General features: G+C 40.2%; 1 protein-coding gene across 1 annotated transcript in view; it reads left to right on the top strand.

The window, feature by feature from the left end:
- Window positions 1-9033, top strand: part of LOC135219339 (uncharacterized) — a 353665-nt gene that overhangs the window by 232198 nt on the left and 112434 nt on the right.

The raw sequence follows: 9033 nt of genomic DNA, 5'->3' as shown, positions 1-9033 counted from the left end.
TATGAAATAATAATAAAAAAAATATTTCAACACCAACAGTTGAAACTGGGGATACGAATATAGAAAGAAACACTAACACAACAAAGGTTTATTTACAAGCTTACTAACAAATGTAAATGCAGAATGGTATCTCTTATTTACATTAAAAAAATAGAATCTTACACTGCATGTACTGGGGGAACAGTGAGGCAGTTCAAATACCATCTAGTCAATTTGGCAATTCAACGCGCTGGCTTCATAAATGTAGAGCGGCAATTGCAGTCGTCCTCTTGACTCCGTATTGCAGAAACTAGTCTACTTGAAAGGCAGGAACTACCCAAAACCTGTAGCAGGACCTTTTCTTCTCTGAAGTCTGCTCGACGTCGAGAAAACACGGCCGTCCACTCCTGAAGACGACTAGACCAATATCCAACCAACTCTCGAACAACTTTTCTGATTGATCCTTCGTCGGTCCTTCCTTCGTCTCTAGTCTCTCTCTGATGATCTCTGCTGCTGATCTCTCACTGATAATCATCTGTGGCTCTTACTGAGGATATCTCTCTGTGACTAACTGAAGATTTCTCTTTTATGATCTCTCTCTCTTCTACGATCGCTGCTTTCCAAAGTTCGTTCGTCGTATTTATACAGCACTCTGGGGGCGGAGCCTATGGCGAGCGTCACAGACTCGCGAGATTTCTAGAAATTCTTAGATGAATCTAGACGAGGTATTGCATCAGAAAAAGCGGCGTTTGTCATGCAACGACGAGTTCCACAACACTCCTGCCGATTCTAGATCCGTCATGATAACAGGCACCTCCAACACGAGCGCGAAAGCCTCCTTACTGCCGAACTTCTCGAAAATGCGTTCTCCTTTCCTTTATCTTCCTTTTCTATAAAGCAATTACCATCACACGCCCCCCCAAAAGAGAAAAAAAAATGAAATCGATTGATTTTATTTTTTTTTTCTAAAGAGGAACAAGAATTGAACAGCAGGGAAACAATTCTGCATAAAGCTTTAATCCAGTCAAACACGCACATTTCCCACTCACACACTCACTTGTGCGATAACAGGAAACGGCTATTAGGCTACTCATTCTGAAAAAACCAGAGGCTATCTGCTATAACATTATCCTTCTCTCTTACTTTTTCCGTTTTCTGAACTCTGATTAAAACTTATAAATACTAAAACACCTCTTGTGTTTTTCTCAAAACTAATCTTACTCAGTAACACTGTTACACGGGTTATTTCCCCTCTCCTGTTACACTGAAAAAGGACCTTCAAACTTATAAGGTAAAAAGGGACTTTCTCTCGAGACTAGTACTAAAACTTTATCTCTTATACACAAACTTCTCTTGTTTGATCTCAGATCAAGCTTTCCTTTAGTTCCCCCTTGACTTCCGTTCGGGTTTTCTTTCGCTAAGTGCCAAGCGCTTCCGTTCTCCTCCGCTAGTTGCCAAACATCTCTTAGGTTGTTTTTATAATACTCAAGATTAGTTATGCAATCATCTCTACCCTTACTTCTAGGCAAAGTTCCGAACATATTTATAAACACATTCTCAAAAGATTTGCCTACTGAAGGAATATTACACAACTGAACTCTAGGAATTACTTGAATCGGTTTCCCGGCAATTTGATATTCAAGACAGCTTAAAACATACCTCTTTACATCATTTTCCATTTTAGGCCATTGAAAGTTTTATTTACTCCCAAGTGTCCTTGCTCATCATGTGCTAACTTCAAAACTAGTTCACGAAGCTTCCTAGGAACTACTAATTGTTCTGTGTCGTTATGTTCGGTCGATTATGTTCGGTCGAACATAACGACACAAAACTTCGTCCTTTAAACAAAAAGTTTCCTTACACACATCATCGAGATCATCATCCAGCTCACATTCAAAAATTCGGGTTAGTGTCTCATCCTCTCTCTGCAACTTGACTAGCTCATCCTTATACAAAACGTTAGAGCCTAATTCATCACCGTAACTAGGACTAGATACTGGCACATTTACTACGTTACTCTCGACAGCTACGCCTTCCCCTTGGCTATCACTGTCAACCATAGAGTTAGGTCTCTCAGCCACACTTATGCCGAGATCAACCTCGCTACCTCTATCACACTCGTTCGAATCCACGAACTCACTCACGTTCGAATCCACGAACTTACTCACGTTCGAATCCATGAACTCACTCTCGTTCGAATCCACAAACAAATTATGACAGTAGTCTACGTCTGTATCTAAACCCGACCTAGTTACTACCATTTCAGGCACTGGAATATTCCTCACAACAGGATTCACATTCTTGGATAAAGCTAAGTCGTTACTGACAATAATGTCAACGCCTTCAACGGGCAAACTGTCCACAACAGCAAGTTTCACTTCTCCTGACGCTACCTGACTTTCTAAATTCAACTTCAACAAAGGACAAAGAACACAAGTGTTAGGGAATCCACCTAACATGACTTTTTCTACCATATTGATTTCTGCCTTGTTCGGCACACACTCACTCCTTATCAGTGATACAGCGGCTCCTGTGTCTCGAAGCAAGACCACTTCTCTCGAATCTACTCCTCCAAGAGAGGAAACTATGCCTTCCGACAGAAATTCACCAAAAACTTTCCTAGTTTCTCTCATCACATCATTCCTACTTGATGAAAGGTTAACTAGAGACACTGGTTTCTTACCGTCCTTCCTTTCTACTGCACATTTCCTCGCTAAATGCCCTTTCCCATTACATCGGAAACAAGTTAATTCTGAGCCACTACATGCCATTCTACCCTTACAAACCTTAGACGTATAACCAGGTTTTCCGCATGTATAACAGGAATAGTCACTTTTACTCGCATTGCTATTACTAGGACTGAAACCTTTACTGCTTTGTACTCTACCAGACGAAGGATCATTTCGTTTCTTACTAACACTCAAATTATGAGTTAGACTATATTCGTCAGCTAGCCTAGTTGCTCCAGCAAAAGATACTTCTCGCCTATCCTCTATATAAAGTTTAATCTCGGGATACGTTATCTTTGAAGCTTTCTAACAACACTAAGTTCTTCAAACTATCAAAGTCCTCAACCTTAGCGGAAGTTAACCAATAAAAAAACAGCCTATCTAACTTCTTACCGTATTCTACATATGTAATATTTTCTTCCTTCCTCAAATTTCTAAATTTCTTATGGTACGCCTCCGGTACTAGCCTATATGCGCAAAGAACAGTTTCTTTCACGATATCATAATTATCACAATCCTCCTTAGACATGCAACTATACACAGTAAGTGCCCTACCACTCAAAACTGACTGCAAATATAAAGTCCACGTTTCTTTAGGAGAACCTACTCTTTCCATTAACTTCTCAAAACACAGGAAATATGTCGTAACATCTTCCTCATCGAACTTTGGTACTAATTTTAGCACTGCACTCATACACAACGTATCAGCTCCGTTTTTGTTCTCGCCTGACCGACCGTTACGAGTACTTTCCTTTAACCGAGCAATTTCCAACTCATGCATACGCTCTTTCTCTCTCTCTTCCTGTTCATGCATACGTACCTTTTCTCTTTCTTCCTGCTCATGCATACGCTCTTTCTATCTCTCTTCCTGCTGCATTACCAACATCTCTCTCTCTCGCTGCAATTTCCTCACTTCTCTCTCATACTTTTCTCTTTCTTTCTTTTCAACATACTCACGGAGATCATTCCCCTCTAGACCTAGTAGCTTGCCTAACTCAATAAACTCTTTCACCATCTCACTCATTCTGATTCTTTCTATATTCTCCCTGATTCAAACTCTTAAAGTGTTGATAGCCTTGGCAAGGTCGCCACAATGTTACGGTGTCGAAATATCCTGGCCAAGGGTCGACACAATGTTACGGCCTCTGAGAGAGGTCTGCTTCAGGTTCGATATGAAATAATAAAAAAAAAAATTTCAACACCAACAGTTGAAACTGGGGATACGAATATAGAAAGAAACACTAACACAACAAAGGCTTATTTACAAGCTTACTAACAAAGGTAAATGCAGAATGGTATCTCCTATTTACATAAGAAAAAAAATAGAATCTTACACTGCATGTACTGGGGGAACAGTGAGGCAATTCAAATACCATCTAGTCAATTTGGCAATTCAACGCGCTGGCTTCATAAATGTAGAGCGGCAATTGCAGTCGTCCTCTTGACTCCGTATTGCAGAAACTAGTCTACTTGAAAGGCAGGAACTACCCAAAACCTGTAGCAGGACCTTTTCTTCTCTGAAGTCTGCTTGACGTCGAGAAAACATGGCCGTCCACTCCTGAAGACGACTAGACCAATATCCAACCAACTCTCGAACAACTTTTCTGATTGATCCTTCGTCGGTCCTTCCTTCGTCTCTAGTCTCTCTCTGATGATCTCTGCTGCTGATCTCTCACTGATAATCTGGTCTGTGGCTCTTACTGAGGATATCTCTCTGTGACTAACTGGTGATCTCTCTTTTACGATCTCTCTCTCTTCTACGATCACTGCTCTCCAAAGTTCGTTCGTCGTATTTATACGGCACTCTGGGGGCGGAGCCTATGGCGAGCGTCACAGACTCGTGAGATTTCTAGAAATTCTTAGATGAATCTAGACGAGGTATTGCATCAGAAAAAGCGGCGTTTGTCATGCAACGACTAGTTCCACAACACTCCTGCCGATTCTAGAACTGTCATGATAATAGGCACCTCCAACATGGGCGCGAAAGCCTCCATACTGCCGAACTTCTCGAAAATGCGTTCTCCTTTCCTTTATCTTCCTTTGCTATAAAGCAATTACCATCATAATATGTTAGAGTTGTGCCTGAATTTGACATTGGTCTAGTATACTTGTTTGTAGGTTATTTTCTTAAATTTTCCCTTCATTTACCAGGTCATAACTGCTGAACACTCATTGTATATACTGTGTAGTTCCCCGCTGACTGCTGGAAAATGCTTGTATTTTTTTTTGAGAAACTAGAGTATTTCCTTGGGTTAATTAATCTGATTTCTTTCAAAGAAAGTGGACCAAAGATAAATTATTATTATTATTATAAAGGATTAGTTTATCCAGACCTCTGAGCCTAATAAAAGCACTTCTCAGGCTGGTTGTCCCAAAGATAAAACTTCACATGGGTTTATGGTTATGGAAGGTGAGGTAATTGTGCTGTTATTGTATTATTAGTTATTAAGAAAAGATTTAAGTAACATTTGACTCATAATTGTATGAGAGGTTCATTTATAATTTCTAAGTAACCCTTGACAGACACTTATTACAGTGAAGAATTCCTCAGTTGTTCATATGCAAACAAATCTTTTGTCTTAACAATAGGATAATTTCTAGCGCCTATCTGAATCCCGTTAAAAAACAGATGAAAGCAAGGAGTCTTGTGATATCTGGCAACGTACGCGTAGATTGGGTGAAGAGTGGTCAAGGGCCACTCACCTACACCACTGCGTCAGTTTTTTTTTCAACCGTCTGGGCGAGAGTCATGGTTAACCTCTTGGCCTTTACCTGGTTCATTACCCGTTTCGATTGTGTTTAGTTTGTGTGTGTGTGTTTGGCTGTTATTATGGCTTCTTCTGTTCTTTCTTGGCCTCGTCAACGTGTGTGCAGCGGAATTCCAGGTTTTCCGTGTTCTCGTTTTTTGGCTTCGGCGGTGACTGATCCCCACATCACATGCAGCAGGTGCCATATAATTTTTGTACTATAACGAACCCTTGCACAGAATGCCAGGCATGGCCTGAAGAGTAGTGGAAGTTATTTTATAGCAAGAGAGAGCATCGAAGGGTTTCGACTCTTCCTTCGTGGGAAGGTTTTTCACCTCTTCCTGATGCTTCGTCTCCTGCAGTATTCAACCCCCATAGTAGTGTTGTTCCTGTGTCTCCTTCCTTTTCTTCCATTTATTTGTCGCTGGAAGTATCGGGAGACCACCAGGCTGATGTTTGTAATGTCGCCCCTTCTTTTTCGGGAGTTAATTTGATTCCTGGGAAGGGGGAGGGTTTTTCATCATTCTCATTTATTCCAGAGTCGGAGGCGTTCAAGATGGAGGCGATTTAGAAGACGCACGGGCTAGGGAGTCCCCCGTCTTTGGAGGGATTGCTAGTGCACTTTATGGAGGCTCGCTACCCCCCTCCTCAGGCTGGCCAGGCCATTCCCCCTCCTCCCAGCCTCATCTTCGTGGGTAGCCGAGGTCAGCCATCTTGTATTACTCCGCCAGTGTCTGCTGCCACTTCTTCAAGTCGGAGGGAAGCCGTGGTGTCAGCCCCATTGATGATGTCAAGGGATCTGTCGTTGTGTATTCCTCCGCCGGTGGTGTCTGATTCCCTTTCACACCGAGGGGAAGCCGTGACGTCATCCCCACTTGTGACAATACTCCCATTGATGACGTCACTCCCATTCATCTCCTCTGCACTGCCTCTCTCAGCCATGACGTCATCCCTGCCGCCCAGTTCACTACATCTCCCTTCCGTGTCTTCATAGCGTTCTCTTGCAGATCAGTCTGAGGTTATATGCCAGGCAGTGCTTAGAGGTTGGACTCTGTTTTGGATGATAAGTTGGCTGCCTTGTCGGTTGTGAGGACTGGATGGAAATGTGTTGCTTCGTCCCCGCTTCCTGCGAAGAGATCACATAAGAAGCCAGTGCTGTCTTACTCTCCCTCTTCCCCCTCTACACCACATCACCGTATCAAGCGTTGGAAGCTAAAGACTTTGCTCTTTCTTTGCCTATGAGGGAGGAACAACGTGGACGCATTCTCGAGAGTGCTGATGTTTCGGAGAGTGTTAGTGTATCTTCCCTCTTGTGCAATCTGCAGTGGCTGCGTCGTCCTCTGGATCGAATCACAAGCGTGTTGCAAACTCCCCCGTCTGTGCACATTGTGAGCGTGTTGCAACCTCCCCCGTCCATGCATATCGCGAGTGTGTTGCAACCTCCCCTATCCGTGCACATGATGCAAGTGCTCCTTCTCCAAGGCCTATTCATCACTGTAAGGATCTCAAGGTGCCTATCAAGAGGTCGAAGGTGGTGAGTGAGGAGTTGGTGCAGCAGGAGTGTTTGCCTGCCTCTCTCACTCTCACTGGTGCTTCCAAGAGTTCTACTCTGGGGGATTCTCCTTCGATCTCGTGACCATTCACAGACATGTTAACCCTTAAATGCCGAAGTGGTATTTTAAAAATCATCTCCTGTATGCCGGCAGCGTTCGCGAGTGAGCATCAAAGCAGAAAAAATGTTTTTTTCAAAAAACCATAGCATGCTTAGTTTTCAAGATTAAGAGTTCATTTTTTTTTTTTTTTTTTTTTTGCCTGAAGTTTAGTATGCAACCATCAGAAATGGTCGAAATGGTCGAAAAACGCAATTGTAAGCTAAAACTCTTATATTCTAGTAATATATCATTTGCCTTCATTTTGCAACAAATTGGACATCTCTAGCAATATTTTGATTTATGGTGAATTTATGAAAAAACTTTTTCCTTACGTCCGCGTGGTAACTCTTCCGATAAATGTTTTTGTGCGATTGTCCTAATGTTTGCACCATTTTAAATTTGCTGTTACATAAAGTTATATATATATATGGAAATGTGCGCAATTTCATGCACAATACAACTAAAAACAACCCATGGTTGTAGCTTTTATCAGTTTTGAAATATTTTCATGTAAATAACGATGTGCCAAAATTTCAACCTGCGGTCAACTTTGACTCTACCGAAATGGTCGAAAAACGCAATTGTAAGCTAAAACTCTTATATTCAAGTAATATTCAATCATTTACCTTAATTTTGCAACAAATTGGAAGTCTCTAGCACAATATTTCGATTTATGGTGAATTTATATTAAAAAAAATTTTTCCTTAAGTCCGTGCGGTAACTTCCGAAAAAAATCAGAAATTTTTTCGTGTGATTGTTGTAATGTCTGCACCATTTAAAATTAGCCGTTACATAAAGTTTTATATATGAAAATGTGCGCAATTTCATGTAGAATACAACAAAAAATGATTGAAGGTTGTAGCTTTTCTTTTTTTTGAAATATTTGCATATAAATCACGATAAATTAAAAAAAAACCACGTTCGGTCAACTTTGACTCTACCGAAATAGTAAAAAAAACAATTGTAAGCTAAAACTCTTACAATCTAGTAATATACAGTCATTTATCTTCATTTTGAAACAAATTCGAAGTCTCTAGCACAATATTTAGATTTATGGTGAATTTAAACGCGCCGATTCGCGGCCGCAAATCTCCGAAATGCATATGTCGCATTCTCCTAATATTTGCTCTTTTTCATATTAGGCGTTTTATAAAGTTTCATTTATGAAAATGTGCGCAAATTCATGAAGAATACAACAAAAAATATTTGAAGGTTGTAGCTTTTCTCATTTTTGCAATATTTGCATATAAAAAAAATATAAAAATTTCGACATACAGTCAACTTAACCTCATCCGAAATGGTCAAAAACTGCAATTCTAAGCTAAAACTCTTACAGTATCGTAATATTCAATCATTTGGAAGTCTCTAGAACAATATTTAGATTTATGGTGAAGTTTTGAAAAAAAAAATTTTTACGTCCGAGTGTTACGAATTCATGCATCATTTTGTGATAATATTTTTTCTGTGTTGCTTTGATCGTTTTACAATGTGTTCTATATCAAAATGATTGCAATACAATACAACGAAAAAAAAGTAACTCGTTAGCTTTAACCGTCTTTTGCACAGCTCGATTTGAATACAATCGTGTATGAATTTTTTTTTCGCTACTATATATCGCATTATTTATATATGATAATGATATTTTTTTCATTTCTGATGGTTGCATACTAAATTTCAGGCAATGACAATAAAAATAAGGTGCCAAAAATGAACTCTTAATCTTGAAAACTAAGCGCGCTGTGATTTTTTGAAATAATTATTTTTTCCGCTTCCATGCTCACTCCAAACCCGCCTCGGCATACGGGAGACGTTTTGGTTTTTAGGGCTTAGGCGTAAGAGGGTTAAAACAGAAGAAGAATTCTATGAAATATGTATTTGTTGGCTTCAATGATAGCAGTCTGATTTATTTTATATTTTATGATATCT

This window comes from Macrobrachium nipponense, chromosome 1 (assembly GCF_015104395.2).
Source record: "Macrobrachium nipponense isolate FS-2020 chromosome 1, ASM1510439v2, whole genome shotgun sequence".
In the NCBI taxonomy this organism is placed as follows: domain Eukaryota; kingdom Metazoa; phylum Arthropoda; class Malacostraca; order Decapoda; family Palaemonidae; genus Macrobrachium; species Macrobrachium nipponense.
Note: the sequence above shows the minus strand (reverse complement) of the source record. Positions and strands in the feature narration are given on the sequence as shown.